The 14,556-nt window shown below is 41.6% G+C and overlaps 1 protein-coding gene across 4 annotated transcripts in view; it reads left to right on the top strand.

Moving 5' to 3' along the window:
- The first annotated feature begins 945 nt into the window (after nucleotides 1-945).
- The window catches only part of CLOCK (clock circadian regulator), a 117,354-nt gene continuing 103,743 nt past the window's right edge, over nucleotides 946-14,556 (top strand). The window contains exon 1 of one of the 4 annotated variants that reach the window (XM_033214636.1): nucleotides 946-1,070. The gene's annotated coding sequence lies outside the window, so the exon portion shown is untranslated. Of the gene's footprint in view, nucleotides 1,071-1,190; nucleotides 1,365-14,556 lie in introns of those variants that run through there. The other 3 variants (XM_033214639.1, XM_033214641.1, XM_033214637.1) reach the window with 3 other exon arrangements.

Here is a 14,556-nt window from a genome sequence, read left to right on the forward strand (position 1 = left end):
TCAAATCCAAAGGATATTCATTAAAACATAGGAATTACTAGGAATTAAGATTGTAAAAATCTCTTCTCCAGTAGAAGCACTGAAATGTGCTTTCCCCTGTGGACCAAGAGTGCGTTAACGCATCAAGGGAAGTCATTTCCCCAAGATACGTAGTAGTTACACGTTGTTGCAACGAGGAAATCCATGCAAATTAGAGTCCTGGTTTATTTCTGATGCTTCATTCCCCATCTTCCATCATACTGTCACTTGGTTTTTATAAAAGGCCGGGGAAAAAATCTCCAAATGAGCAAATAAATCCCGACGTCCTTTCACTTCCCTCCTCCGGCCCAGGGCGCATGCCCTGTCTCCCCAGACCCACCCACCAATAAGAAGCAACCCAAGCCTCGCTACTCCAGATGGGAGAGGATGTCACTGGCGGTCCAGGCGCCTCTTCAACTCTTCTCTCCCAGCACCAGAAGAAACGCGAGTGATGCCACTGGGGGAAAAAGTCTCCTGCCAACACCCGAAAAATCTAACCTGGCGTCTGCAGTGTTTTGCTTTGGAAGGGAGAGCGGGTTCCCTTTCTGGCCTCCGGATCCCTCATCCGGCAGGAAGCTCTTCCTCCTCCTCCTCCTCGCCCCCGGCATACGGGGGGAAAGCCAAAGAGCCTCCAGGACCTAAGGCTAGCGTTCCGCCGGCCGGCCGCGCCCTCCACCCGACCAGGCCCCGCCTCCCCGGCTTTCTAGTAACCGGCGCCTTTCCTGGCCGGGGCAGGGAACTGGGCGCCTGCAGAGCCAGGTTTCGGCCCAAGGGAGCGGGAGTCTTTTCGGGCGTCCGGGATCCCTGGCGCGGCTCCGTGCTGCCTAACTGGGCAAGTCGCATGCGCACCGAGCCGCGCCGGGGAAAGGGAGAGTGAGGGGAGGGGCGAGCGCAGAGCCTCCGCCGGCCGTCGGAGCCCGCGGGGTAGCTGACGACGCATGCGCCGGGAGGGGGCGCAATCACTGACTCGGCTTGCGGCTGCCGTTTTAAAAAAGGAAACCCCGGAGAGCGAGAGCGCGAAGGAAATCTGGCCGCCGCCGTGAGCGCTCCCGGTGAGTGGCGCTCGCCAGGTGGGCCCAGGGCCTGCCGTCCGCCGGTTGGCTTCGTCGGCGGCGCATGCGCGCTCCCGGTCGGTGGAGGAGGGGAAGGGAGGGGGAGGAGGAGCTGGCCACAGTAGCGGCGAATTTTTGGGGGGGTGGGTGGGGGGCGCCACTCACAGCCTCAGGTGCTGCTGGAGGTGGGAGCCGCGGCGCCTCCTGGACACGAGTAGAGTAGTGGTTCCAAGTCACCGCAGCGGGAGACCTGGGTGGGGGAGGGAAGAAGCCGGAGCCGCCGCAAGCCACACGGTGAGGGCGCGGGGAAGGGGAGGGAGCGGGGGGCGGTGTGTGTGGGGCCGGGGGGCGGCGGCCAAGGGTGGGGAAGGCGGGAGCTGAAGCCCAAGTTAGGCGTCTTGTTCTAGTGTGTCTTTTCCCTGGACTTGGGGCGGAGGCCCGCCCTGCCTGAGAGGCCCTCTGGGGCAGCTGGGGTTACCTGCGGGGCAGGGGCGGGAATGGGGTGCACGGCGGGGCCGGGTGGCTTGAGGGCGCCCGGAGCTGCTGCTGATTTCAGCAACTGGGAGGCAGGGAAAGCCGGGGACTGGGTGCCGAGAGCGCTTTCGCTGGGGACCCGCTAGGCCTTGTGACCCACTTTATTCCTGTCACCACTCGGGCACGTTTGGAGCAGCGCCCAATGGGGCGCCGGGGCGGCCAGCTCCTCCGGGGAACCCCCACCCTCCCGGCGCCCGGCCCGCGTGCCGCGGTCCGCAGTCCGAGCGGCCGCCGTTGCCGCCCGCGGGCTGGTTCCGTAAGTGGTCGTGGTTCCGGGGTTCCGTCCCTGGGCAGCGCGCGGCTCTTAGTGTCTGACTCCGGCGACCGCGCGCGGGTTCTCTTCTTTCCTCCACCCGCGCTTCCCGTTCCCCATCACCCCCGCTGGCGTTTGTAGATTGCTTTTCGCCAGTGAAGCTGGGTTTTCTGGAGTTGGCTCTGGCCCTTGGAGTGTAATTTCCTACACGCAGCGCCGCGGAGTTTATATTCTTTGAAAGTGTTTGTCGCTTTGTAGAAGTCCTCTTGTTGACGAAGTCCTCAGTCTCTGACCTGGCAGATGAAAGAGCAAATCGGGTTGTGGTTTCCTGCTATTAGAATGCCATGCTATTAGACTTTAAGGCTTTCTAGTCTTCTTCAAAAAATTTAAAAAAAAAAATTGCAGTGGAAGAAAAGCACAAGAAACTTTTACAGTCGTTGTTGATTTGACTATAACGCTGAATCCCCCAAATGAAAGGTAATTTTACTTTGAAGATTGCATTCTGATTTGTAGCTTTAAGCGATTAGAGGAGAAAATTGTGCAATATTCCTCTCTACCTGTTTGAAAGTAAACGTTCTTAAAAGGATGTAATTTAGATAATGAGTTGCTTTCTCTGAAACGTATCCCTTGGGGACATCGCAAATCTGGTTGGTTTTCAAATCTTGGGGGAAGGAAATTAATTCCAGTGTTAAGTAGTTGGCTGAACAGAATGTCTTAAAAGGTTAGCCTGTAGCATTAGGAGAAATACCTAATGTAAATGATGAGTTAATGGGTGCAGCACACCGACATGGCACATGTATACATATGTAGTAAACCTGCACGTTGTGCACATGTCCTCTAGAATTTAAAGTATAATAATAATAAAAAGAAGTAGAAAAAAGATTAGACTGGAGAAAGCAGACTGAAAATGTTCTAAAGCTAGGCATAATCAGTTATGAAAAAAGAATAAGGAAGCTTTCTGCGTACTAACATGGAAAGATCACAAAAATTTGTTATGAAGAAAAAAGCAAGATCTAAGTAGTACATTGTGAATAGTGTGTTATGTCTTAAGGGCGAGGTATAATAATACAAATTTATGTTTGCTCTTTATATAAAGAAATTCTGGGAGGATTTAGAAAACTAGTAGTAATAGAGGGGGGTGAGAAATAGTCTGAGGGAATGGTGGGAAATGAGATGTATTATGTGTATGTCTTCATGTTTGCAAATTTTTGTGTATATTGTGGACTCATAAACTGGGTTAAACAAAATTCTCCTCCCCCAAATTATGTGATTTTTGTTGCCTAATTTATGGTGATCTGAGTCATTTTCAATATGATTGCTTTTAATATTTTTTAGGAAAATCAAAAAGAATGTTTGGGATACATTTTATGACTATTTACACTTTAAGTTTTAAGATTGCGGAGGTCACAGGCATTTATCTTTTAAAGATGTTTAGTTATATTTTGCCTTGCTAAAATATATAATGACTGTTTACATTTGGCATTATGGCTGGATTATGCTGCTTTCAGAGTGTAGTTTGTGTTTTCCCCTCCTCTTTTTTTCAGGAGTCATAGGTGGATAAAATTTTACTTAATCCCAAAGTTTCATGACAAACAATTGTGAGGAGTATGTGAACATTCCCTTAAAGTGCTAGTAAACTTGATTGTCCAGGTTAGTTTGCTTTTCAGATTGGGAAACCTTTCTTTTGAGGAAATCAAACATGAACCCCGGTGAAATGTAAATTGGGGGGTGTGTGTGTGTGTGTGTCTGTCTGGTTGTTTCTCACGAAAAAAGAGTGTACAAAATGAACATTTTTTTAGGACTGTGAATTGTTGCAAACTTTTTAAATGAGGTTAAGACTGCACAGGCAGCTGTTAGATGAGATATAATTTTAGGAGGGGACCCTCAAACTCCCCTTGGTGACTAACATTGTGTAATCAAAGTAGTGAATAGTGAGTAATGGGTTGCAGTTACTGTGGGCATTTTTGTAATACTACCAGTATTCCTTTTTATTTTGTAGGATAGGATACTTGTATTATTTCTGTTTGATATGTAGGTTTTTCTGATAGACTTCTGCAAAGTGGCACTTATTTTTCATTTGAATTCCATGTGGGTCTATTCAATCTTTTTAAAAAATTGAATTATATTTCTTTTTTTTTCTTTTTTTTTTGATACGGAGTCTCACTCTGTCACTAGGCCGGAGTGCAGTGGCGCAATCTCAGCTCACTGCAACCTCCGCTTCCCGGGTTCAAGTGATTCTCCTGCCTCAGCCTCCCGAGTAGCCGGGACTCTTATTTTTAAAATTACAGAAGTAAATTGACGCTCATCAAAAGTTAAAACAATAGTGTGTATATAATAAGTGACAACCCCTTTACATCCACTTCTAGCTCACATTCCTCCCCAGAGGAATCTGCGGAGCCCAGCTACCCATACCTTGACTGAAGGGTGTCACTGTTAGCACCACTATATGATCTTCTAGATATTTTTCTATGCATTAGCAAATATGTCCTTTTCAGTCTTGAAAACAGAATCGTTTTGAATGATCATGTTCTTTGTCATTTTGCCTCTAGTATGGGCTCTGTTATTACCTGCAGGACAGGGACATGACTTGGAGCCTGTGAGAAAGCTTAACATGTAATATAGACTGTAGGTCATACTCATCTTTTCACTAGTGAGGGGCCAATTGTTATGGAGGCATTTGCAGAGTTTGCAGGGAGGTCATACTGATGTAAGTTTTATCTGGTATAGATTGAATTTACTGTAAACTTTGAGAGGCTGAGGTGGGAGAATGGCTTAAGCCCAGGAGTTCAGGACCAGCCTGGACAACATAGTGTGACCTCTTTGCTACAACATTTTTTTAAAAAAAATAGCCAGATGGGGTGGTGCGCACCGTAGTTTCAGCTAATTGGGAGGCTGAGATGGGAGGATCACTTGAACCCAGGAGTTCTAAAAGAGCAGCCTGGGTGACAGAGTTGACACCCTTTTTTAAACAAAACAAAACCCAAAAAGTACTTGGATTACATGAATTTTATAGGACTCTTCAGAGTCCAAGTTTTAGGGGTTTCTTTGGCTTTTGACTTGAACAATAGCATATGGGTTAAACTTTGATTTGTTTTTCCTTCTGTACTTGCTTGCAGACTCCTACGAAAGCCTCCTAGATTACACCAGCCTCTTGAACTTCTCTGAAGTGAACCTAAGCAGACTCTCCTTAGCTAAGGGACACTGTTACTGACTTGGATAAAATTTAGCTTTTGAAGGGAAAAGGAGAGAAGAGGCTCTTTGGTCTGGCTTTTGCTTAACTGACAGCAAACAACTAATATGCACTACTCTCTCCTCCATCCATCTCTCTGGTTCTCTAATAGTTCCAGAGGGTTGTTTGTTTTAAACCAGGTTACAAAGAATTACCAAACCTTAATTCTTTTTAGCTGATAGAGTTTGCAAAAAGTTCAGAGTATTGATAAAGACTGTTTACTATGGGAGATACCTAGAAAGATGCAGTATAATTGACCCTGCCTTCGGTGGAATCTAGTATGGTTAAAACAGCATAGACTATTGTTGTTATTATTATTATTATTATTATTATTATTATTTGAGACAGAGTCTTGCTCTGTCACCCATGCTGGAGTGCAGTGTCATGATCTCAGCTCACTGCAAACTCCGCCTCCTGGGTTCAAGCGATTCTCCTGCTTCAGCCTCCCAAGAGTAGCTGGGATTACAGGTGCCTGCTACCACACCCGGCTAATGTTTGTATTTTTAGTAGACATGATGTTTCTCAGTGTTGGCCAGGCTGGCCTTGACCTGCTGACCTCAGGTGATCCGCCCACCTCGGCCTCCCAAAGTGCTGGGATTATAGGGGTGAGCCACCGTGCCCAGCTGAAAAGCATAGGCATTATAACACAAGGTAGAAAATGACAAATTTTAGAAGAAAATTACATACAAGATTTGTAAGGGTGAGCCTATTTCTGGCTGTTTTTTTGTTTGTTTTTGTTTTTGTTTTTTGGTGGGGGAGAGGCATGGGGTTTTGAGGGAGAATATGTATCTCAACCTTTTATTTAGTTAAGAAAGGAAACTTAGCTCAGATCTTAGCTCTTGATAATGTAAGGAGTTGTTACATTCTTTTAGCAGGTATCTGTGAGACTGAGAGCTATTTCAATAGTTTTTTTTAAAGCTTTCCCACTGGAAAGAGCCCTTTGATGTTTTATTTAATAATTATAATACAGCCTCTGTAATCACTTCAAGATTGCTAGAAAAATTTGGAAATTAAATCCTATCAGTTAACTGTTGTCTGCCACCAAATATGTCAGCTAGTGTTAATATTAAAAGGAAATTGTTTCCTCTTATCTCAGCCTTGAAGCATGTATTTTATGTCACCTCTTCCCCACATTTTTACTTCTAGTGCTGTGTCAAAATATTTATTTGCTGTGACTATTTTAATAAAACAACACTGTGGGGGAGAAGTCAAAGTTCTACACTGTAGCTAAACCTTTTGATGTTTATCTGTTTCCTTATAGTTTTTTACAGATGCATAAAGTAAAATATTTTTTAAGTTCTTTGTAGGCGTTACACCAATGGCTGTTGCATTTTCTCCTTTTTTGAATCAAAAATTCTAGATGGAGTTATATGAATTATTTATAGAACACTCATGTGTCAGCAATATAATTATTACTAATTGACTGTAATTACATAATGGCATTTATATTTACAGGTTGCTTTACAACCGTTTGTTAAAAGCCCTATTAGGTGTAACTTAAATAGGTGGATAAAGAGATTCCTGTTTTTTTCCATTTTTAAAATTATTTAAATTTATTCTTATAGTCTCAACTCTGAGTTATTACTTTAGTTGGATATTTCAGAGATATAATTCTGCTAATTTTAAGTCTTAGAAGTCTACAGAAAGAAATCACTTGTGAAAAATGAAATTTTATGAATTACTTTGTGTTTTAAAGTATGCTGTTTCAGATACAATTTGCTTTTCATTTTTCAGAAACATTTTCATTTTTTACATTAATAATGACAGATATTAATTTTCTTTTTCAAAGAGTTCATATTCAGGTAGTTAACATTTTTAATTCTCATCCCAAATAGTGGAAAATGAGATGTGAGGGCTATCTGGCTGTGACATGTTACCTCATTGATCCCCATGTTTGATTGAGCTCATCTGGCTGACTCGGCAGGCATCCCCTTCCTCCCTCACTGCTCCATGTGTGTCCCTCCTGAAGCTGCATGCTTGGTCGAAGAGGATAACCATCCCTAATAGAGGAGGACCGGTCTTGGGTCAAGGGTATATGAGTAGCTGCGCTCCCCTGCTAGAACCTTCGAACAAGCTCTCAAGGTCCAAATAGTGGAAAATGAAAGTACAGGTTGATTCGTATTGGCAGGTTTTGGTATTAAAGTAAAAGTTAAAAAGCACAAATGGGGGATATACCAATAAAGGTTAGACCATATCCCTAGCTAAGAACTTATCATTTGTATTAAAATATAGTTTAATGTAAAAAGTTGCCTTTGACCCTTCCCCCCCTCCCCTCCCCTCCCCTCCTGTCCCCTTCCCTCTCTTCCCCTCCCCTACCCTCCTTTCCCCTGCCCTCCCTTCCTCTCCCTTCCCGTCCCCTCCTCTCTTTCCCCCAGTTATAAAAATAGCACATCCCTAATGTAGAAAACTTGGGAAACACTAAGAAAGCATAGATTAAATTTTAGACTGGGTGCAGTGGCTCACGCCTATAATCCCAGCACTTTGGGAGGCCAAGGTGGGTGGATCAGTTGACATCGGGAGCTCGAGACCAGCCTGGCCAACATGGTGAAACCCCATCTCTACTAAAAATACAAAAATTAGCTGGGCATGGTGGCAAGTGCCTGTAATCCCAGCTACTTGGGAGGCTAAGACAGGAGAATTACTTGAACCCAGGAGGGAGAGGTTGCAGTGAGCAGAGATCACGCCATTGCACTCCAGCCTGTGTAACAGATCAAGACTCAGTCTCAAAAAAAAAAAAAAAATTAAAACAGTATCATTGGAGATCCTACCACCAAGAGTGCTGTTGTTAATCTTCTTGATTATCTATCTGCTTGCTGCATTTTATTTAGCGATTACATAAGTATATGTATACTTATATGATGTTACGGGTTCATAATGTAGTCCAGTGTAGTGCAAGCTGTTAACAGTGAATCATCAACATACTTTCATGTCAGTATTTTTCTGCTATGTGATTATTTTTAGTACGTATGTAACATTCTCATCTCTGTAATAGTTACCAATTTTCTGTTGGACATTGAAGTTGTTTTCAATTTTTAGAGTAATAATACTGTCACTTCCCTATATTATGCATTTTGATACTGGCCTACCTACTATCAGTGATTTTTTCTATTTTTGTTTCTCTGAAAATATCTCAATTTCACTTTTTTTTTTTTTTTTTTTTTTTGAGACAAGGTCTCATTCTGTCACCCAGGCTGGAGTGTAGTGGTAATAACATGGCTCAAGGTAGCCTCAACCATTTGGGCTCAGGCAATTCTTCCACCTCAGCCTCCTCAGTAGCTGGAACCACAGGGGCATATCACCATGCCCAGCTAATTTTTAAATTTTTTTGTAGGGACAGGGACTTGTCATGTTGCCCAATCTGTTCTTGAACTCCTTGGCTTAAGAGATCCTCCCACCTTGGCCTCCCAAAGTGCTGGGGTTATAGGTGTGAGCCACCATGCACGACAGTTTCACCTTTTTTGAAGTGTTTTGTTTTGTTTGATACAGTCTCGTTCTGTTGCCTAGGCTGGAGTGCAGTGGCTGATCTAAGCTCACTGCAGCTTCTGCCTCCTAGGTTCAAATGATTCTCATGCCACAGCCTCTTGAGTAGCTGGAATTATAGGTGTGTACTACCATGCCCAGCTAAATTTTTTTGTATTTTTAGTAGAGATAGGATTTCGCCGTGTTGGCCACGCAGGTCTCTAAACTCATGGCCTCAAGTGATCTGCCCACCTTGGCCTCCCAAAGTGCTAAGATTACAGGCATGAGTCACCGTGGCTGGCCTGAAGTGTGTTTTCATTGGCTATAAAGTTCTAAGTTGGTAGTTATTTTCTTTCAACACATTCAAGAATGTTTGGTTGCTTTCTGTCTTCCTTTCTTTTTGTTGAAGTCAGCTACCAGTCTGATCGAAGGCAATGTATTAGCTATATTTTTGCTGAGGATAATGTGTCTTTTATTTTTCTTTGGCTACTTTTAAGACTATCTGTCTTACTTTTAAAGCACTTCGACTATGATGTGTTCAGATGTGGTTTTCTTTGTCGCTTTATGTTTATAGAGTTTTTTGAATCTGTAGCTGGATGCCTTTTAGTTTTGGAAAGTTCTGTTATCACCTTTTCATATATTCTGCCCCTTTTTTTCTTTTTAGATGCTAATTACACATATATTAAAAGTAATTATCATGTTCCACATGTTGAAAATTTTTTTTTCCTCTGTTTGGATATTTTCTATTGACCTGCCTTCCAGTATGCCAAAACTATCTTCTCTTTTTGGCAAAACTAATCTTTTGTATTCTTAATTTTACATTGTGGTTTTGAGTTCTAGAGTATTCCTTTGATCTTATTTTATAGACTTGTAACAGACTCCAGTTCTCTTGAACATACTAATTATAGTTATTTAAATGCTTGTCTTTTCCAATATCGGCATCATCTATTGGTCTGTTTATCTTGTTTGTTTTTCTGTTGGTTATTGGTCATATGGTTGTATTGCCTGGTAAGTTTTCCAAGGAACTTATCCATTTCATTTGACTTGTTGCATTTATTGGCAAAAAGTTGCTTATAATAGTCTATTATTGTTCTTTTACTATCTGTAGAAAGTGTAATGAGTCTAATATCTGTATAACCTGTAGAGATTTAGTATCATTCCAAATACTAGTAATTTGTGTCTGCTCCCCTTTTCCCTGATTAGTCTGGCTAGAAGTTTACTAATTTTATTGAGGTTCTTGAAAAGTTAACTTTTAGTTTGACTGCCTGTAGTTTTCTTATTTCTACCTTGGTCTTGATTTCCTTTCCTCAGCTTATTTTGAGTTTAATTTGCTTTCTTTTTCTAGTTTCTTAAGATAGAAGCTGAGGTCATTGATTTGTGACCTTTTTTCTTTTCTGTTGTAAGCATGCTATAAACTTCCCTTTAATTGTTTATAATTTATTTATTTGTTTTTTGAGACAAGGTCTCACTACTGCTCAGGCAGTGCAGTGGCATAATCATGGCCCATTGCAGCCTTGATCACTCAGGCTCATTGATCACTCATGGACTGCAGGCGTGTGCCACCATGCCTGGCTAATTTTTTATTTTTATTTTATTTTTTTTGAGACTGGGTCTCTGTTGCCCAGGCTTGAGTGCAGTGGCACAGTCACGACTCACCACAGCATTGACCTCTCGGGCTCAAGAGATCCTCCCACCACAGTCTCCTAAGTGCTGGGACTACAGGCGTGTGCCACCATGCCTGGCTAATTTTTGTATTTTTTGTAGAAATAGGGTTTCAGCATGTTGCCCAGACTGGTCTTGAACTCCTAAGGTCAGGCAATCCACTTGCCTTAGCCTCCCAAAGTGCTGGGATTACAGGTGTAAGCCACCATACCTGGCCACAGTTTATTAAATTTTTTTCTGAAGACAAGAATGTCACTGTGTTGCCCATGTTGGTCTTGATCTGAGTTCAAGCAGTCCTCTTTCCTTGGCCTCCTGGAGTGCTGTGATGTGAGCCACCACTCCTGGCCGTTTCCAGTTTTTGATATATTATGTTTCCATTTTCATTCCATTCAGAATACTTTATAATTTCTTTTCTGATGTCTTATTGGGTCTATAGTTTGTTGATAAGTGTGTTATATATTTTTCAGATATTCGAAGATTTTCCCGAGATCATTGTTATTTTTAATTTAATTCCATTGTGATGAGATAAATTTAAATTTATTTGGATTTATTTCATGGCCTAGAGTATATTCTGTCATGGTAAGGGTTCTTCATGTGCAGTTGAAAAGAATTTGTGTTTTGTTGTTAGGTGGAGTATTTTACAAATGTCAATTAGGTTAAGTCTGTTGATTGTTTTGTTTATGTCTCATAATTTTTGATTGAATGCCAGGCATTATATAGTAAAAAAATTAAGCAAGCATTACCAGGTAATGGTACATTTTGCCGGGTTGGGAGAGGGGTGGGGGAAGGGGGAGTTCTATGCAGATAGGTTAGGGAGCTGTATTAGTCTGTTTGCATTACTATAAAAGAATACCTGAGACTGGGTAATCTATAAAGAAAATAAGTTTAATTGGCTTATGGTTCTCCAAGGTATATAGGAAGCATGGTGCTGGCATCTGCTTATAGTGAGGCTTAGTAAGCTTCTAGTCATGGCTGAAAGTGAAGGGAGAGCAGGTACATCACGTGGCAAGAGTGGGAGCAAGAGAGCAAGGTGGGGCAGGTCCCAGACTTTTCAACAACCAGATCTTGTGTGAACTCACTTATTACCGAGGAGATGGTACTAAGCCATTCTTGAGAGATTTGCCCCCATGATCCGGTTGCCTCCTACTGGGTCCCTCTTCCAACATTGGGAATTACATTTACATTTCATCATGAAGTTTTGAGGGGACAAACATCCAACCCGTATCAGGAGCCCATCATCTTAAATTATGTGGAGGCTGGGTTGCTATTCTAATAGTTTGTTATCCTTATTTTTCCTTATTTTTTCAGGTGTTATCTTCTAAGGCTTTCATTTCAAAGCCTGTTGGTCTTGTCCCTTTAGCAATGCCAAAGGTGGGAAATTTCACTTTGCTTTTTAAAGTTTTTTAGTTAACTTTGTAGCCTTTTACCCTGCACGGTTTTAAAATTCAGCAAATACGCTGAGGGGAGATACCACCCTTAAGCTTGAGGTCCTTGCATGAAACTTTTTATGAGAATTAGTCTCCTAGTTTTGTTATTTCTGCCCTGTGTGAACACCAAAAGCTGTCCTGGCTTCTGTGTTCCTCAGCAACAATATTTTACACAGGTCAGGCCTCAGTTTTCAGCCTCTAGCCCAAGCAATAATTAGGAAATACTCCCAGGGAAAAGACAGATGCTGGTCGTCTAAATACTCTTAAAACATTCTCCCCATCTCTGAGCTGGAGGTTGCAGTGAGCCAAGATCACACCACTGCACTCCAGCCTGGGCGACAGAGCAAGACTCCATCTCAAAAAAAAAAAGATTCTCCTCATCACTGTAATTTTAGACCTCCTTCTTTCCCATGCTTCATAATTTATTTAGCTTTTTAAGTTGTTCTTAGCAAGAATATTGGCCTGCTTCAAACTAGTTCATTGTACCTAAGTGCAGACAATTTCCTATTATTATTATTATTGTCATTTATTTTTGCAGAGATAGGATCTGACTTTGTTGCCCAGGCTGGTCTTGAACTCCTGGCTCAAGTGATCCTCCTGCTTTGACCTTCCAAAGTACTAGGATTACAGACATGAGCCACTTTACCTGGCCCCTATTATTTTTTAAAGGTGTGCAGAATACTCAATATTTATGAGCTGTTTTATGTCATGTTCTTGAGGTATTTTGTTTGATGTAGTATGTTTTTTAAAATTGATTTGTATTGGAGTGTAATGTATATATGTTACAATCTGCCCAATTTAAGTACGCAGATTGAGTTTTGACAAACCTAAACATTCTTGTAACCACCACAATCAAGAAGCAAAAAAAAAAATTTTTTATACTGATACGGGGTCTTGCTGTATTGACCAGGTTGGAGTGTAGTGGCAATATAGCGAGGCCTTTGGCTCTCCAAAAAAATCGAAAAAGAATAGCTAGACATGTGCTTGTGTTGAGAATAGTGTTGGCATGTGCTTGTGATCCCAGCTACCCAGGAGCTGAGATGGGAGGATTGCTTGAGCCCAGGAGGTTGAGGCTGCAGTGAGCCATTGACTGCTGCTGGACTCCAGCCTGGATGATAGAGCAAGACTGTGTCAAAAAAAAAAAAAAAAAATTGTCACTTTATACAGAAAAGGCTGCTGAGAGTTTGTTTAGGGTTGTATTTACTCTATAGATTAATTTAAAGAAAATTGATAGCAACATTGAGTCCTTTGATCCTTGAACACAATATACCTCTCCATTCATTTAGGCCTTTCATTTTTCTCAGTAGTGCTTTAGAGTCTTTTAGTATACCTTTAATGGTGGTCTTTATCTTGTTCATTCAACAGGTGTATATTGAACATCTCCTCAGTGCCAGGTACTGTTCTATTTGCTGGGGAACAAAGCCCTGCTTCAGGGAGCTTATGTTCTAACTGAGGAAACCAGATGAGAAACTCGTGAGTTAAATATATGCTAGATGGGTATTTATACTGTCGAGAAAACCTAATCAAGGCGTCAGGATTAGAGTCTATTAGCATGTAAGGATAAAATGGATATTTTAGTTTTGGCTGCTATAATAAAAATATCCAGGAGTATTAGATACTGCAGTATGGCAGCACATAGACTGTGTGCTGTTGAATTTGGTTTGCGAGTATTTTTTTTTTTAAGAGTAAAAAAATCAGTATTCATTAGGTTTATTGCTGTAGCTTTCTTTTTTTGTGGTATCTTTGGTTTTGATATCAGGATAATTCTGGCCTTTTAGAATGAGTTTGAAAATGTTCTCCCGCATATAGTTCTTTGGAAGAGTTTGAGGATTGGCTTGGTGATAGTTGAGAGTAGAATAAGCACTCGTTTCAAGTTTGGTATTGTTCCATTGATGCTCCACTTGACTCACTGCATATTACAACTGTAATTATTAATTATTTCTGTGCTGGTAATCATAAGGTAGTACAACCTAGATTAAATGGCAAACAAATGTACAAAACATTTTATTACTTACTGGGTTCTTTATAAATGTTTTAAGACACACGCAAAAAGGAAAACATCGAGAGTTTACTGAAAAGCAAAAGTTTTGTAATGTGTCTTGAATTTAGTAAACAAGTATCCACTCTCCTACATCTTAAACAAGCACTTTGTTTTTGTTTTATTTTTTTAAGATGGAGTCTCGCTCTATTGCCCAGGCTGGAGTGTAGTGGTGTGATTTGGGATTACTGCAACCTGTGCCTCTCAGGTTGAAGCTGTTCTCCTGCCTCAGCCTCCCGAGTAGCTGGGATTACAGGCGTGTGCCACAACGCCTGGCTAATTTTTGTGTTGTTAGTAGAGGCAGGGTTTCACCATGTTGGCCAAGCTGGCCTCAAACTCTTGACATCAGGTGATCCACCTGCCTTGGCCTCCCACAAAGTGCTGGGATTACAGAGGCATGAGCCACCATGCCTGGCCTTAAACAAGCACTTTTTAATGGATTTATGAACAATCACAAAAATCTTTAGTCAGTGAAATGATTTAAATTACTTTCTAGGCAGAAAAATATTCTAATATATATCTAAAATACTTAATTAAAAAGTGTTGGAAAAAATATTTGGAGATCAAAACTTTTAGGTCATCGTAAAAAAATTAATAACATCACATTTTGGCTTCTCACATTTTGGAGAGGTATATTGTGTTCATTCTTTGGCATGCGGATATTCAGTTTTCCCAACACTGTTTGTTGTAGAGACTGTTTTTTTTCTCCATTGGGTAGTCTTGGCACCCTTGTTGCAAGTCATTTGGTGGTATGTGCAAGGGTATACTTCTGTTCTGTTCCATTGGTCTGTAGCTCTGTCTTTATGTCAGTACCATACTGTCTTGATTACTGTTGCTTTGTAGTGTGTTTTGAAATAAGAAAGTATGAGGCCTCCAAATTTTTG

Source organism: Trachypithecus francoisi, unplaced genomic scaffold (assembly GCF_009764315.1).
Source record: "Trachypithecus francoisi isolate TF-2019V2 unplaced genomic scaffold, Tfra_2.0 Lachesis_group1, whole genome shotgun sequence".
Lineage (NCBI taxonomy): Eukaryota > Metazoa > Chordata > Mammalia > Primates > Cercopithecidae > Trachypithecus > Trachypithecus francoisi.